General features: G+C 47.2%; 1 protein-coding gene across 1 annotated transcript in view; it reads left to right on the top strand.

The window, feature by feature from the left end:
• LRMDA (leucine rich melanocyte differentiation associated) overlaps positions 1 to 18,311 on the top strand; it is a 1,147,950-nt gene that overhangs the window by 762,169 nt on the left and 367,470 nt on the right. The gene's annotated exons all lie outside the window — the stretch shown is intronic.

Genomic DNA, 18,311 nt, shown 5'->3' with positions numbered 1-18,311 from the left:
AAGGAGATTGTAAGCCCCTTTGAGTCTCCTGCAGGAGAGAAAGGGGGGATATAAAGCCAAACTCTTCTTCTCTTCTTCGGCTCAGTAGATCTTCGGGGCCATGGTCCAAATGGCTCTTTGGGTGATAAAGGTTGCCGACCCCTGCATTAGCCTGATATTGTCTATTCGGAAATGATACAGAAAACTTTGTCTGATGACTTACAAGACTGTATATATGGGATAGGAGGCAAATAGGTGGGGGGTGGGGGGTGGGGGAGTGCTGCTGCTAGGTTATGTGCTTAGAGGAGCCAGATAAATGGGTGCCCTGTGTATAAAATTCAGGGAAGAAAAGCAGCACAGTGTGGCCCGATCTGGTCAGATTTTGGAACAGTGGCTCATTCCGCACACATGCAGAATAATGCACTTTCAAACTGCTTTCAATGCTCTTTGAAGCTGTCCGGAATGGCAAAATCCACTTGCAAACAGTTCTGAAAGTGGTTTGAAAACGCATTATTTTGCGTGTGCGGAAGAAGCCGAAGCGAGGTCAGTACTTGGAAGGGAGACCACCACGGAAGCCTTTTTAGAGGTAGGTAATGGCAAACCATCTCTGCTTCTCCCTTGCATTGAAAGCCTCTGGCTGGGATCACCACAAGCCGGTTGCAACTTGCACTTTACAAAACACACATGTAGAATTCAACATCTAGAAAACTTTTCCTCCACTTATTGGCTGAAAGAAGAGCTTGGAAGTGTGTGCACTTCATCAGCTGATTTGTTTTTGTTTTGTTTTGTTTAGTGGAAGTTGAGAAAACTCTCTGTCTTTGTATTCGCCATGTCACAATAATGCTATCTCCTTCAGGAAGGCCAATATGTAACCACTAAAAGAAGAAGAAGAGTTTGGATTTCTACCCCACCTTTCTCTCCTGTAAGCACCAGGAAAAGAATTTAAAAAGCAGAAACGCCATTAATCACTGAAACCGGTTTGGAGCTCTTTGCTGTGGACTTAGATCTTGTTTGCTTGAACGACTCACCCACGAGGGAGACCAGAGGTGGGTGAAGGTGTCTGCTCTGGAATTTGCTGCCTGGAGGGACAGCTCCATGTGGGGACGAGGACGATGGGGACTGAGGACTAAACTCTTGACCCCGAAGTTGAAGCCTGAAGTGGATGAATCCGGTTCTTGCATCCCAAGCGGTGGCCTCTGCCGGAAAATATGGATATGCATAAATGTATTATATTGAAACCATGGGCCATAACTTAACATACATGTACACAGGGGCAGCAGTGGCGTAGGAGGTTAAGAGCTCGTGTATCTAATCTGGAGGAACCGGGTTTGATTCCCAGCTCTGCCGCCTGAGCTGGGGAGGCTTATCTGGGAAATTCAGATTAGCTTGTGCACTCCAATACATGCCAGCTGGGTGACCTTGGGCTAGTCACAGCTTCTTGAAACTCTCTCAGCCCCACCTACCTCACAGGGTGTTTGTTGTGAGGGGGGAAGGGCAAGGAGATTGTAAGCCCCTTTGAGTCTCCTGCAGCTAAAAAGTAAATAGGGTAATTTTGTGAGTCATACCCAGCTGCATTCTGTTTGGTGGAACACAAGTTCCGCCTGAGTGATCTATGGCTTTCCTTTGGGTACCAACAGATTTGCTCTGAGTGTGAAATATACAGCTCTTCACTGGGGGTTGAAGGATTTATTTATTTGCTTTCAGGATTTATATACGACACTCCTTTGTATTTTGAGATGGCTCATGACAGAATGGTATTGACTGCCTAATGAGAAGCATGCCCTACTGAAATAGCCCACACAATGAAATATGCAGGCCTCGACAATTTCATGTGGGGGATCATTGTATGAGAGCCCTGAAAGTTATCTTGCCATTTGCAAGATCAGGACTATAAAAGAACCCTATCTAGAGCTCCTTCCCCCTGGACTAACATTTACTCAGTTGGGTACATTTTTTAAGTTACCGTTAAGTTGGATTGCGTTAAGTTGGTTGGATTACGTTCGTTGGATTGGGATTACCGTTCTGGTTAAGTTAGTTCGCCGTTCCTTCCTTCCTTCCTTCCTTCCTTCCTTCCTTCCTTCCTTCCTTCCTTCCTTCCTTCCTTCCTTCCTTCCTTCCTTCCTTCCTTCCTTCCTTGGTCTGCATAATAACTCTAAGAGGTTCCATTTGTCTGGGAAGGAGATTGTGATGGTTGGGACAGTCTGAATGGTCCAAAAAGTTCCCTTCTTCCAGGCTGGGTTGGAATTCAAGCCAGTGTCAAAGTCCAACAAAGATCTGTGAATCTCTTAGCAAAACTATAGAGATAGTGAAAAATATCTACTGAAATTAGTAAATTTTATCCGATTATCATGGACTTTGCCATCAGTTTAGACTAGGATCGAGGAACCTCAAGCTGTAATTCCCACATTGAGTCTTCCAAGGGTTATTGCGAGGAGAAAACTGAAGATATTGAAACGATGTAAGCCGCTTTGGTTCCTCATTGCAAAGAAAGGTGGGATGGAAATAAACAAATGCATTAAATAAATAAATAATGGCTCCATTTTGTGCTTGAGATAGAGATGGGTTTGGCCCACAAGCATTCCTCAGGTGCCACTGGTGGTCGAAGAAATACACAGAGATAAGTGTAGTTTACTGTAATGTTTGTGAAAACTATCCTGAGGCAGAGCCGTAGCGAAGGGGAACTACTCCCGGTGCACGTGTGTACCCTGTGCCCCCGCCACGCCTCTGCACCGGCGTGCACTTGGTGCAAGACGCCCCGCCCCGCCCCCTGGCAGCTACTGTCTGTCTGTCTGTCTGTCTGTCTGTCTGTCTGTCTGTCTGTCTGTCTCTGTCTGTCTGTCTGTCTGTCCTGAGGTGATTGTTTTCTCCTTTCCCACAGGAGAAAAATGTAACAAATCAGGCAACCTCAATCCAAAGGGGTCTGGCGGCCAGGGAGGGCACTGTTGCCATCCCGCTGTTCTGCCTTCTGAGGACTTCCAGCGGCACAGGGAGGCAGCCAACACAGAGAAAACCCTGGCCACCCAGAAAGTCCTCTGGAGGGCTCAACAGAGTTTCGTCCCCTGGGTGGAAATCAGCTACGGTGGCCTTCACCCCTGAGAATGCCATGACCTACCCCTCTTTGCGCTAGTGTCCTCTTGGACGCCAGTGTAACTCTGCAGCAGCACCCACTTATGGGTTTTGCCATCGCTGAGCTGTGGGGCAGCCAGAGACCTGTGTTTTTGTTCTTTCCATTGGCAGGATTGCCCCTTATGCCAACGGAGGGGGCAAATGCTCAGCACGAGACCACATCACTCTCAAAAGCTGTCCCCTCCCCTTTTTGAATTGGGCCATCTGTCTTCTTTTTTACTTCAGGTATACAATAAGAAAAAATCCATTGCTGTAGCTTATTTGATCTTTGTACTTGTGGGTTAAAACGAAGAAGAAGAAGAAGAAGAAGAAGAAGAAGAAGAAGAAGAAGAAGAAGAAGAAGAAGAAGAAGAAGAAGAAGAAGAAGAAGAAGAAGAAGAAGAAGAAGAAGAAGAGTACAAGGTAAGGAAGAAGAAGAAGAAGAAGAAGAAGAGAGAGTTTGGATTTATATCCCCTTCTCTCCTGCAGGAGACTCAAAGGGGCTTACAATCTCCTTGCCCTTCCCCCCTCACAACAAACACCCTGTGAGGTGGGTGGGGCTGAGAGAGCTCCGAGAAGCTGTGACTAGCCCAAGGTCACCCAGCTGGCATGTGTGGGAGTGCACAGGCTTATCTGAATTCCCCAGATAAGCCTCCACAGCTCAGGCGGCAGAGCAGGGAATCAAACCCGGTTCCTCCAGATTAGATACACGAGCTCTTAACCCCCTACGCCACTGCTGCTCCTTACATACTTACATACACACATATACGATACCTCCATTCAAACATTACACAATATGTGGGGGTTGCCCCTCAAACATGGAGGTGAATCTTCACATAGGGACAGTGGGGAAACAGCTAATTTTTCCTCTTTTTGATTTTAAAAAAATTGTAATGTTTATTATTGCTTTTTAAAAATTCAACAATCAACAATATTTACAAAAAATGTTCAATAATCAAGAACAATATAATTTACAACAAACAAAAAACAACAACATAAATTACAAAGCTCTCAAATACATAATGGACTCAGCTTATTCACTCAAATAATCATATATCCAGTCATTTGTTCCATTATGAATTACATCAAAATCTACAGCTTTCTGCTAGGGAAAAAGAAACCTATCTTAAGTATAGGTCCCAAGTCTGCTTTTAACTAAAACACTTATATTCAAACAACACAGCATTACATTTATATGAAAATCTTTATGCTATCTTATATCATTACATAACTCATTTATTTAAGTATTTCCAATCTTATCTCTAATATAAATCTTAAAACTAATCTTATCCATAACACTTCACTCAGTATTTAAAACACCAACTTAAAATTATTTTCTTATATCTTTATTTGCCTTCTAGCGACTTTATAAATATCATCGTTTTTAACTAGAGTTGCAGATTAAATGATAAACTCAGTGTTAAACTTTTGTAATCCTCATTGCTTCCCCAAAACACAATTCGCGGTTTCCATACTTTAGTACAACTGTCTATGCTTTTATTATTCATCGCTGTTGATCATTTATCCATTACCATATACCCTGTTAACGTCTATATCCAGTCCTTTATGGTTGGTATTTTCAGGACTTTCCATTCTTTAGCTTACAGACATGCTAATTTTTCCTCTCTGTGCCTTTTGAGACACATTCCTTGAAGGGATGCCTCTTATTTGTGTATTTCACCTTCTGTCTAATGGTGGAATCAGGATTGGGTTGGATCTGGCATGTGTGTTGCCTTATAAATCCCAGCCTTACAGGATGCTAGCGTTAGCGCTTTAGAATTGCTTGTCATTGTGGCAACCTTTTAGTCGTAGCCTCACATGTTGCGATTACTCAAACCTTGATTATCAAGAGTTCAAACTACCTTTAAAAAAACCGATGTCCTTACTTTATATTTTAAAGTGCTGCTTTCCTTCAGAGTGCTAACCTATTTTTGTTTTGTTTGACAGGTTGCTTGTAGATAGAACAGTTTTCCATAAGGAATTGAAATCATACATCAAATGTATTGTTTTATATGTAAGCCACTTGAGAACAATGAAAGTAGTTGCTAGAACCCAAATACCATTACAAATAGATTTATTGTAGAATGTTTTCACCCACCCTTTTCCAGAAGTTATTACTTTAATCTTAAGAATTTATGTAAGTAGGTTTGTAGCTTTTATATGCGTTATGCATTCACTTTTGAGACTTTTCAGCTATTTAGTGGCACGGTGTTTAAAACAAGTGTTATCAAGGAAATAATTTCGGCTTTACATCATTTTTTTATATTTGCTTCCGAATGCTACATATAAAATAGCCAGATGGTAATATAAAAGAGTTATGGCGGGTGTCATGGAAACTTATCTTCACAGTGCCCTTTAGCTGGCTCCATGCTCATCTCAAGCAACAAACATCGAGAAAGGGATAGAGATGCAATATCCCTTTGCAAGAAAATTATGGGAAATTTCAATGTCTTCAGAGTTTAAATGTTTCTTAGAGAGTGCATGTTAGAAATGTGAGCAATTAAAGTCACTCTAGCAGTCTGAAAGGAGGGGGTGGGGAGGGGAAAAATGGCAATAAAAGACTCTTGCTTTCCTCCTTCAGTGAGCAGAGAGTAGCTTTTGGGGTAAAAAAATTATTCCCAAGTCATAATTCCAGGAAACGACATCAGGTGTTCCTAAGAGAATCTATATTTTTCTGCTGTTGTAATGTTGCAGTTAAATCAGACGTCTAAGTGGGGCGACAGCTATTTATATAGCCGGGCGTGGGCACAGCACGCTTGCGAAAAGCCATCCCCAGGTGTGGGTTGTGGTCTCCTGGAACTGTAATCTCTCTTTAGACAGCTGAGCTCAGTTCCCCTGGAGATAATGGCTGCTTTGGAAGGTGGACTCTGTGGCACACCTTGGGCTACAACCCCAAATCACCAGGAATTTCCCAACTCAGGTGGAGTCTGCACGGGCCAAAAACAGTGCCCCAGGGATGGTAAAAAGGCCGTCCCTGGGGCGCTGTTCGAACAGCTGCCACCTCCACAATGAGGCAGCGCCATGCTCCCCACCACCCCGGGCGGAAACACTGTTTTCCTGGCTTGCTCAATGAGCAAGACTTTTGGGAAACAGTGGTCGTTTCCCCACTTACCTGCTGCTGCGCGCTACTCTCCCCAAGTAGTGCAGGGTCCCCCCGGCACTCCCCACTACAGGGGCGGCGACAACACAGCCGCCCCGACGCTGCTGCTGTCGCGCCCCCTCAGCGTGCGTCATTCCTGGCGCTCCTCGAAACTGCGCCTTTTGATGACCCCGCGCGTCGTGGGGAAGACCGGGAGCGCGCCAGAAATGACACGCGCTGGGAGTAGCACGCAGCAACCTTTGGTCGAGGTAAGTGGGGAAACGACCAGTGTTTCCTTGCCAGTGTTTCCTTGCCGGGTTGGAGGCGCCGCTTTTCGGCACCTCCATTTTCTCCCACACTTACCTTCTCTCCCTGCGGAGCTCCAGGGGTCAGAGGGCAACATGGCATCTTCAGAGGCATGTCACAGTAAGTTTTGTGTTTCTTTGAAGATGCCAGCCATTGATGTGGGTGAAACATTTGGGGCAAAAACTACAAGACCATGGCCCCACAGCCAGTGACGTAGGTATGGATTTTTTATGGGGTGGGTTTGGTGACTGAGGGCTTTCCGGCTGTTCCATTCCATGCATTGTTTCAAGCAAGCCAGACATGTAATGGGAGGGGTTTGAACCCGAGAACCCCACCCTTACCCATGTCCCTCCCCACAGCCCGGAAAACCCACAACAGTCTTCCTCAGTAGACCGTGTGGAATTTTGAAGGAAGCACAAGGCACCATTTGATTTTTAAGAAGCCTCAAAGCTCCCATTTTGTTAAGAGGGAAACACCACCTTTATATTCTTTTTTCCCTTTCGTAGTGTCACACAAGAAGAAAACAGACTCCAAAAAAGGAACAAATGCACCCTCCGTTGTCAGCATTCTCAATTAAAATGTGCCCTTTCTATTTAACATTAGCCCCCACAGATTAATCGAGTAAAGTTTTTGTGAATTAATCTACCAATTAAATGGATTAGAGCTTGCAACCACATTAAAAAAGCATCGATTGCAGTCGGTAATGCTCTCGAAGCACTACCAGAGGTATTCTGTGTGTAAATTAGCTGGGAATTCAGTAATTGTAGAATTGGCAGAATTGAAAAAATATATATATGGGTGAAGATTGGGCTTGCAACCCTGCAACTGTAGGAAAAATGGTTTGTTTCGATGTTTTGCAACTTAAGATTTGTAAGGCTGAACACCACTCAGACAAAGTCAACGTTAAAAGAAGAACGTTATTGACTTGGGTCGCCCTAACTACAAGGTGCTGGAACTGAGGATTCTTGTCCTCAGTTCCAGTATTTATTCTATTTTCAAAACAGACAGTAATGAAATGAAATGGAATGAGACCTTTAATGGCATATTCAGTAACCAATCAGCTTTTCCCCTCTGCCCCGGTCCCTGGTCTCCCATTGGTTCTGATGGAGCTACGTAATTTCGATCACACTTAGCTCCCCAGCTCAGTTTCCCGCTCTAATGCAAAAAGGCGGGAGCTGGTGATTGCTGGGAATTGCAGTCCTGACAAGATTCGTACTTAAGGAGCAGCAGTGGTGTAGGAGGTTAAGAGCTCGTGTATCTAATCTGGAGGAACCGGGTTTGATTCCCCGCTCTGCCGCCTGAGCTGTGGAGGCTTCTCTGGGGAATTCAGATTAGCCTGTACACTCCCACACACGCCCGCTGGGTGACCTTGGGCTAGTCACAGCTTCTTGTAGCTCTCTCAGCCCCACCTACCTCACAGGGTGTTTGTTGTGAGGGGGGAAGAGCAAGGAGATTGTCAGCCCCTTTGAGTCTCCTGCAGGAGAGAAAGGGGGGAGATAAATCCAAACTCTTCTTCTTCTCTTCTAAGATGCACAAGTTTATCAAATCAGTTTAAGGTACATATTGTCGTTGCTTACACTCTGCCCATGGAATAGATCTGAGAGAGTGAAACAAAGGAATTAGGGAAATAAATACGAAGGGGGTGCAGCAGAAATGATCCAAGGAAGTCAACAACAAAGGACAAAAATGAACTGGTCTGAAAGCACTGCCATTTGGACGGCATTAAGTTACGCTCAGATAGCGAGAGAATGGTGAGAGATTTTTGGCTGCTGTCTGATATTCCTTTCTACACCATTTCAGAGTGGCAAGGGATTAACTGTATTTCAAAATTCATTTGTCAAAAAAGGAAGGGATTTCTCAAAAAACGAATCAACTGGCTGTCAGCCTGCTTCATTGGCCAACTTTCACACCCATGCATAGCGATTGGGAACTCTGTGGCATGAATTAACTTGATCTCGGTTGCCAGGGATTCTTACGCTGAAGAATCTTTTCCAGCTCTTTCGTGGTTGCCCTTCCCTGTCTCAGACTCCTTCTGACTTCTTGGCTACTGGCTCCCTTTTGGCTGACGATGGAACCAAGGAACGGAAAGTCTTCAGCAATCCCAATTTCCTCACTGTCCAGCCTACAGCTGGGTCATTCTCTAGTAGTCATTCATTACTTTTGTCTTCTTGATGTTCAACTGTAGTCATGCTTTGGCATTTTTCCCTTTCATTTTCAACAATAGTCAGAGGCGGAGCTACAAGGGACAGGGGGGTGTGCATTGCACAGGGCTCACGCCTGGGGGAGGTGAAAAATCCCCCGCCGCAGCTCCCCCCCACACTTACCTTAATTTAGCCTGAAAGTGCAGGATGGGAAAAGCAGCCTGTTCGCTAGAGGCTGAAAATGGCCTGGTGGGAACTACACTTCCTAGGAGACCTTGTGAGCCCCAAGGACTCCTGGGAAGTGTAGTTCCCACCTGGCCATTTCATTACGCGAGGGGCGCTGCAACACCTATCTGAGCTGCCCCCTGATCCCCACCCTGCCTGCTGGCTCCCATAAGTGTGGCATGGGGCAGCGGGGGGGGGGGGGGAAGGCGGTCATGCCCCCGGGCCCCATTTAGGCCCAGTACGCCACTTCTCTCCAATGTACAGATGTGATAAAGCATAAGCATAAGCATTTTATTGCCTTTGTGCACGCACAACGAACTTTACAGCAGCATTCCTCGATGCACACAATTTCAGACTCATACCCCATCCTCACTTTCCCCTTCCTCCACCCCTCCCTACACAGCCCCAAACACATCAACACGAAGCTGCGGAGTTTAGCGTAGCCACAGCTCTAGAGTAGAAGCTGTCTCTAAGCCTCTTTGTCCTAGTTTTGATAGACCTGTATCGTCTGCCGGATGGTAACAGTTCAAAAAGAGAGTGTGCTGGATGAGACGGGCCTCTCAGAACATTTTGGGCTTTCTTTAGGCTTCGGGAATTATAGAGGTCTTCCAAGGAGGGGAGAGGGCAGCCGATAATCCTCTGTGCAGTAGTGATCACCCTTTGGAGCGCCTTCCTATCTGCCACTGTGCAACTGGAGAACCATACACAGATGCAGTAGGTTAAGACACTCTCTATAGCACAGCAGTAAAATTACACCAGGAGTTTTCCATTCAGTTGTTGTTTCCTTAACAGTCTCAGATAGTACAGTCTTTGCTGGGCCTTCTTAACCACCGGGGCAGTCTGTACGCCCCAGGTCAAGTCCTCTTTAATCATGACGCCCAGAAATGAACTTTTTCATGAGATGAATTACATGCAGGACTCATATATTCTATGTGGGAGTGACTTGGTAAATTGAAGCCTAACTAATCACCTCTCTTCACCCCTTGGAGCAGGGGAGTTGAAAAGGCAAGCATGACAATCTCATAGGTCCCTGCTCCTCTACAATGAGGCTTTTAAACAGAAGTCGAGAAGGAGATCTTCACTCAGTCACTGTCCTCCTGCGGCCCCAATAAACACGTCCCACAGACCAGGCTTCTGTTCCCAAGGAAACAAATAATCACCTAGCCAGATGATTCTCCACTTTGCCGGGTGACAGTGACAGGTGAGAATCAAAACAGGGGAAGAAACCCAGGAAAGAGGACGGAGGAGAGGCAGGTGGAAGGAGAAATGTAATAGTGGAGATGGAGGGAGAGCAGAGACGGCCGGGGCCTTTAATTAGATGGCAAAAATGACAGGCAGGGCCCTTGTTATTGCGTCCATCTTCAGTGCTGAGAGTCAAACAGATTATTGTGATCATCATGTATTGCAACAAACGGTCCGAGAACAAAGCCCAGCACGCCTGAAACCCCCCCCCCTTCGAGGGATCGTTACCCTTTGTTTATGCCCAGGGACCAACTGAAAACTAGGTGTGCAAAGGAAGTTGACCCTATCTGAGCTTCATAAGGCCAACCATGTCTGCACACAGTTCACCTCCAACCCATCCCGAGATACGATGGAGGTGAGGCTAGGAAAAATTGCCCTTTTCCATCACAGACGCTGCGCAATGCCAAGTCCATTAATAGCTCGGCCTCTGCCCTGCAGAGCTATATCGCAGTGCGTGCGTGACCGAGACCTGGCTGCACCAAGGTGACACTGTTGCCTACAGAGAGATGATGTCCCCGGGTTTCTCAGTCCTCCATCAGTTGCGGACAAAGGGTCGGGAGAAGGGGGTGGTTGCTACGCTTTCTCCTTCAGGACCCTCCCCGCTCCAGAAACCCCAGGAATTAATTGTGTGGGTCCGGTGTGGGGCTCTGAGGAGGGGGGGACTATCTGGCTGGTGTACCAACTGCCTAACATAAGTGTACTGGTGTACTGATTGCCCAACGCACCAGCCAATACCCTGCCCAGCCTGCTGGAGGTGGTATCAGGCTGGGCCTTGGAGTTTTCCAAGCTGATAGTCCTGGAGCATTCAATGTCCATGCAGGTGATGCCATTTCCATTCAGGCTGTGAACAGTGGTGGGATCCAAAAATTTTAGTAACAGGTTCCCATGGTGGTGGGATTCAAACTGTGGCGTAGCGCCAATGGGGCTGGGCGCGACACGACGGGGGCAGGTCTGGGCATTTCAGGGGCGGGGCATTCCTGGGTGGGGCTGTGGCAAGGATGCAGCTGCTGCGCCGCTCCTTGGGCGGGAAACAAATGCACGCAGGTGCAGGCTGCCACGCACGCCGGTGCACCTCCTGCTAGACTGCTTCCAGTTCTACGCGCTACTGCTGAGAGGAGGGATGTAACTAAGGCAAAAATCACGTGGCAAAATCACCAATTAGTAACCCCTTCTCGGCACACACAAATAATTAGTCACCTACTCTCGGAAACCTGTGAGAACCTGCTGGATCCCACCTCTGGCTGTGAACCTAGTGGTGTCCAAGGCAACACCAGGACTCTCACAGCTTGTTTCAGATCCCACACATCAAGCAGTACACTCCCAGGATTTGATTTTCATGGCAGGGATGGATTTTGGTCCAGTCTCAAATTAGGGAGTGCCATGGTCAGATCATTATGCCCGGAAGGCCCATCTCAACATCCGGCCTCCCCTCTGCACAGGCAGCAGGCACCTTTATGCTCACCGGTGGGGACTTATGGATCCAACTGGTTTCTAGATTGCTCTGCAGGATCCAGGGCCTCCCAGCGACTTGTTGAATGAGCGAGTAGAAGACTGGCGCAGCCGTCGTTCAGAAGCCATCAACGAGATCGCTCCCCAACTTCATCTCTGCTCCCGTCCCAGATCATCTCTCTGGAATACCATAGAGCTACAGGGGATGAAACAGGAGCTGAGAAGTTGAGAGTGAGTTTGGAGGAGCGATCGTGATGACGGGGCAAGAATGTCTTGCAGGATGGTGAGGAAACCCTATGGGATGGCAGTGAAGGCCACTAAGAAGGAATTCTGTGTGACCAGCATTGCATGCACAAGCTCTCACCCAGCACAGTTATTTAAAGTACATAAGAACATTCATCATTCATCATTTAGCCTTTATTTGGCATAAAACATAAGAACATAAGAACATAAGAACAAGCCAGCTGGATCAGACCAGAGTCCATCTAGTCCAGCTCTCTGCTACTCGCAGTGGCCCACCAGGTGCCTTTGGGAGCTCACATGCAGGATGTGAAAGCAATGGCCTTCTGCTGCTGCTGCTCCTGAGCACCTGGTCTGTTAAGGCATTTGCAATCTCAGATCAAGGAGGATCAAGATTGGTAGCCATAAATCCACTTCTCCTCCACAAATCTGTCCAAGCCCCTTTTAAAGCTATCCAGGTTAGTGGCCATCACCACCTCCTGTGGCAGCATATTCCAAACACCAATCACACGTTGTGTGAAGAAGTGTTTCCTTTGATTAGTCCTAATTCTTCCCCCCAGCATTTCCAATGAATGCCCCCTGGTTCTAGTATTGTGAGAAAGAGAGAAAAATGTCTCTCTGTCAACATTTTCTACCCCATGCATAATTTTATAGACTTCGATCATATCCCCCCTCAGACGTCTCCTCTCCAAACTAAAGAGTCCCAAACGCTGCAGCCTCTCCTCATAGGGAAGGTGCTCCAGTCCCTCAATCAACCTCGTTGCCCTTCTCTGCACTTTTTCTATCTCCTCAATATCCTTTTTGAGATGCGGCAACCAGAACTGGACATTGGAGGAATTCAGTCTTTGACAGGTCCTACACAGAGCTCTCCAAAAAATAATAATTTGACCATTTGCTGTGAGGCATTTGCAAGCTCTTTTGCAGATAAAATCCTATCCCTCCGCTCAGACCTTCCCGTCAACTTTGAAACAATTAGTGAACTGGGGGTCCCTTGGCTATCTTCTGGCTCAGTGTTGGACCAATTCAGCCAGCTCTCCCGGTCTGATGTTGACTGGATCCTACGAACTGTGAGGCCTAAAACTTGCCCCTTAGAGGAGGGCTCATCCTGGATAGTTCCCAAGCCAGTGGGGATGAAGTGTGGGCCTCCCTGAGGGATTTAATCAATCCATCCCTTTCCTCTCATCTCCCCTAGTTATTGTCATGATTTGTGCCTAGATTACTTCCCTACATTGGATGGGTCTTAATCTCTGTACCTTAGGGTTCCCAACACTGTCTTGGCAAATGCTAGGAGAGTTTGAGGAGGATTTGATGGTGCTTCCAGGTGATGCTCTAGACTGCCTCCCCTAGTCTCTATGACCTTTACCACAGGGAATGCAGAGGTGGGATCCAGCAGGTTCTCACAGGTTCCCGAGAGTAGGTTACTAATTATTTGTGTGTGCCGAGAGGGGGTTACTAATTGGTGATTTTGCCACGCGATTTTTGCCTTAGTGACGCCCCTCCTCTCAGCAGTAGCGCGCAGAACTTGAAGCAGTCTAGCAGGAGGTGCACCGGCGTGCGTGGCAGCCTGCGCCTGCGTTCATTCGTTTCTCGCCCAAGGACCGGCGCAGCGGCTGCGTCCTTGCCACAGCCCCGCCCTGGAATGCCTGGCCATGCCCCCGTCGTGCCCCACCCAGCCCCATTGGCGCTACACCACAGTTTGAATCCCACCACCATGGGAACCTGTTACTAACATTTTTGGATCCCACCACGGAAGAATGGCCACTATATGGAGGGTATTTTTTTTAAACAGTTTGTTTGACATTTTATTGGTTGTGCTTTGTCAACAAATATATATGTCACAGAAAAAAGCTAAATACCTCAAGACTGCCTTGCAGACCAGGGAGCTGCTGTGTTTGGGGTCCAGGATTTGGGTGCTAGGGTACCTGGAAACCCCACTGGTGTTGGTGGAGAGTTTTACAGATACCATGACCTGCAAAAAAGACAAATAAGCGGGTTCTAGATCAAATCACGCTTGAACTCTCCCTAAAAGATCAAATGACTAAACTGAGGCTATCACACTTTGGTCATGAGAAGGTCAAATTCAACAGAAATGACAATAACAATAGGGGAAAGTTGAAGGTCGCACAAAAAGAGGAAGACCCAAAATGAGATTGATCGACTGAAGATGGACAATAAGAAGTCTTCTGCCAGAAGAGTTGATAGCTCCAAGTTGGGAAATACCTGAAGATTTCGGGGAGGGGGGGGGAGAGCCCGAAGAAGGCACAGTTTGGTGGACTTTAATAGGGTGCCATGAGCTGCCATTTTCTCTTAGTGAATTTATCTCTGTTGCCTGAAGATCAGTTGTAAATAGCAGGAGAAATCCAACCACTTCCCTCCACAGCATAGTGCAGTGGTGGCGAACCTTTGGCACTCCAGATGTTATGGACTACAATTCCCATCAGCCCCTGCCAGCATGGCCAATTGGCCATGCTGGCAGGGGCTGATGGGAATTGTAGTCCATAACATCTGGAGTGCCAAAGGTTCGCCACCACTGGCATAGTGGGTAGCCTTTCTGCAAGAACCTCAGGCACCGGGAAACAATTTATCAAGTTCCTCAAGAAATGATGGCTTTCATAAAGTCACATCTGTGTCTTTCTCCTGACTGTAGCTGCGAGCATAACTTTTTATCCTACTCTTCGAAAAAGAAAAAGTTGGAGCTACACAGGTTCGAGCAAGCCACTGTGATCTATACAAGAGGCCAGAGAGCTGAGTTGGCAATACTGTAGATTAAGAGCTAACTCTAGCAGAATTCCCAGTTTAATGTGTGCACTGGGCAATTAATTATAGCATAGACAATCGTTGCTACACTGGGCCCGGAGACTGGAACGCACAAACACAGGTACAATGACATTGTACGTTTGGCCAACAAAATTATTTGCTGTGGTAAGCAAACTCCCCTGCCCCAGGTACAACAGAGAATTAGCAAGTTTTCCATTTGTTTGATTAAGAGTTCTGTGTAGGTCTAAAGATTTGACACCAAAACTCTTAATGGAACGTGATTCAGTATAGGATATTGCTTTAGCTCATTAGCAAATAAGATTATCAGAAAATGCTTTGTTGGCTGCTCTCTGCTGGGATTTTGGGGGGCTTTTTAGTGTAAGATGAAATATGAATCTTCATGTGAACGACAAGAACAGAGGTGTGTGAAAACAGAAATTTACAATATGCAGGAGAAGAATGCTTTGCGGTATTTTTTCTAAAAATTATTCTTGTAGCGTTTGTTTTAAAATTATCCTTGCAATTATTCCCCTTTTGCACACACACCTCAATGCGTTGAAGGGGTTTGCGTTTGTTTGCAAAGCTCGGAGCAATACCACGAGGGTCTAGACGATGTCAAGAGATTATTCTCCGAGCAGATTCACTCCAGGCGGAATGGTCACAGCTGAGACATCAGACAGAGATACGTCCACCCCCTTCGGGGAAAAATGGCCACATCAGCAGAAGAGAACAGACAGTTCCAGTGATCAGAGAAGCAGAGGAATCCTTGAAGGCCAGCTACTGGCCAACAAGCTGACGGTGGCAGAGGATCTTTCATAGACAACGGCTATTATTATTATTTTGAGTTATTCCCCATCCTGTATTCCCCACGGGGCTTCAGCTCACCCTGGTTAGCACTGCACAGAAGAAGACACTTGCCACTCGAGGGGGGGGGGGAGGAAGCGGTCCGAGGATGCAGAAGGGGACACAGAAAACTCCACTGTGTGGCTACCTGTCCTCTGGATCCGTGCCCCTCCTGGCTGATTAAAGCGTGCCGGGAGGAGTTGCGACCCCACTTGTTGAATATTGTTAACTGCTCCCTTGAGCAAGGAGTACTTCCGGGTGGGTTGAAGGAGGCGGTGGTCTGCCCACTCTTGAAAAGACCATCGTTAGATCCTGGAGATCTGGCCAATGACCGCCCAGTCTCGAATCTTTCGTTTCTGGGGAAGGTAATTGAGAGAGTGGTGTTGGAGCAGCTTCAGGGCATGCACCCGGGGACATGGGATACCCCGTGTCCCCATTAGCAGTACATTACTGTTGGAGAGTCAACATGATGAGGTTGTTAGCGTGCTAGACTAGGGCCCGGGTCGAAATCCCTGTTCTTCCCTAGAAACTTGCTGGGCGACCCGGGCCAATGAGACACTCTTGGTCTGACCTACCTTGCAAAGAGAAAAGAATGATAAAACCCATTGGAGGGCAAGGTGGAGTACAAATGAAACAAATAATATATATTAAGTAACAAGTTCTTCCCTGACCATTTTTTACAAAGGAATTGTGTGAATAAAGTAATGTTGTGGTAAACAATAGACCAGTGGTGGCGAACCTATGGCATGGGTGCCAGAGGTGGCACACAGAGCCCTCTCTGTGGGCACGTGCAAATAGAGTCGGCCCCCTCCCCCACACTTCTAGGCTGGCCTGGGTCACTGGGTTCAAATATTAGCATTAAACCTAAGACCTAGTTTTGGGGAAGCAGTGTAGGTAACCCTGTTAAGTGCTGTTAAACCCCACTGATTTTCGTGCAAAGAAGTAAAGTGCAATCCTTTACCTCGGAGTAAGCTCGGTTGCTGGCAATGGGGCTTGCTTCTGAGTAAACCCTCCTAGGGTCGTGATTCACCCATTGGAAGAGTTGCATGGTTGCTTCAAAGCAAAGCCACCAACTACCACCAAGCTTACTCCCGAGTAACGCAGGCCTCAGAGCCAACCGTTTTTTCTAAACTGAAACCTCAGTATTCAGGTTACATTGCCGTGTTGGCACTTTGCGATAAATAAGTGGGTTTTGAGTTGCAATTTGGGCACTCGGTCTCAAAAAGGTTCGCCATCACTGCAATAGACCTTCGCCAGCAAGAACTCAGCCTGCTAGAAAGTGCTTTCTGTTGGGCATTGCCAGGACCCCCTGGAGACCACCCCCTGCCCCGCTGATCTCAGGCAAAGAGGATAATCTGAAGGCAAAGAGTGCCGTTTCAGGCATTCAGAACAAACTATGGGGATGCTTATGAAATCATCCCAATCCAAATTTCAGTCTGGATTTGGGAATTTTTGATTCAGTTGCTGGAAGTTATTTCTGGAGCAGCATTCGTTCATTAGATGTTGGCCTTCCTCCCTGTGTGTGGTTTTTATTTAATTATTTTTGTCATGCCCCACTCTCGTGCAAGACGCCTGACTCGCGGGTTAGCGAAATCTGCATTTATTGAGAAGTTGTGACGGTTACACAACCTGAGGTTGCCAGACTGGCATTCAAAAAGCATGGCTGAAACAAGGCTAACCTGAACCCACTCCCTTCCCTCCGTTTCCAGGCAAAAACGAACAAAAAAAGTGCTGGACAGTGCTATCCCCAAGTTCAGGTCGATGAGCAGTGGCGTGGGGGGGGGGGAGGAATGGCGCCAAGGGCAAAATGCCCCCCACGGTGGCGCCCACACGGTTGCAACGTCCACTGCAGCACGAACAACCTCACTTAGTTCTTTTAGAAGAAGAAGAAGAGTTTGGATTTATATCCCCCCTTTCTCTCCTGCAGGAGACTCAAAGGGGCTGACAATCTCCTTGCCCTTCCCCCCTCACAACAAACACCCTGTGAGGTAGTTGGGGCTGAGAGAGCTCCGTAGAGCTGTGACTAGCCCAAGGTCACCCAGCTGGCGTGTGTGGGAGTGTCCAGGCCAATCTGAATTCCCCAGATAAGCCTCCACAGGTCAGGCGGCAGAGCGGGGAATCAAACCCGGTTCCTCCAGATTAGATACACGAGCTCTTAACCTCCTTCGCCACTGCTGCTTTTAGTGGGAAAGGGTGTAGTAAGGATGTATTTGCTCTCCCGGTTTCAGATCTATCCCTGTCACTTGGGGTACTAGAAACTCGCTTTTACCTCCCCTCTCCCCAAAGGACCCCCGAAAGCTGGAATTCTGAGGACTGAGAAAACCAAAAACAAACATAAAGGGGGGGGGGAGGGATGTGAGATTCCTGTTTCTTTCCTCTTGTAACCTTGCTCCATTTTTTTCCCTTCCTTTTTCTAATGGAGAAAGGGGCCCTTTTTCCAGACTGTCACTCGCTGAAGCCTCGGACGAGGCCTGTCAGGCGGCGTCCGCGGGGCCGTTTGTGTGGCTGCCACCTCTGCTTTGTCCGTCGCCTTTAAACAACCCTTTAAAAACGTCGATTTTGGCATGCGCCACAATGGAGCGCTGAAGAGGGCTGTTTAAGTTATTTGGCGCGTCTCTGTTTTCCTTTCTGCGGCAAACAAAAATAGGATGACACGCACACACACACACACACCCACAACTGAATTGCGTTTTAGCCTCACAGGACTTCTCTTGGTAAGGTGTCGGGGGCTCTAATAAAGCCCTCGAAGCTGTCATAATGGGGGGGGGGGTTAAAGTAAGTTCTCACGAGCTGTCTATTAAGCTCTCGCTCTCTCTTTGTGTGTGTGTGTGTGTGTGTGCGTGTGTGTGTTTTCTGTGTTTGTCACTTTTTCCGTAGTTTCTTTCAAGCCTTCAGCTCGTCTTGGCTTGTGGGCAGCCAAGCAAAGGATCTTTGTCTTTGTTCCC

Source organism: Sphaerodactylus townsendi, linkage group LG07, assembly GCF_021028975.2.
Source record: "Sphaerodactylus townsendi isolate TG3544 linkage group LG07, MPM_Stown_v2.3, whole genome shotgun sequence".
NCBI lineage: Eukaryota > Metazoa > Chordata > Lepidosauria > Squamata > Sphaerodactylidae > Sphaerodactylus > Sphaerodactylus townsendi.
Note: the sequence above shows the minus strand (reverse complement) of the source record. Positions and strands in the feature narration are given on the sequence as shown.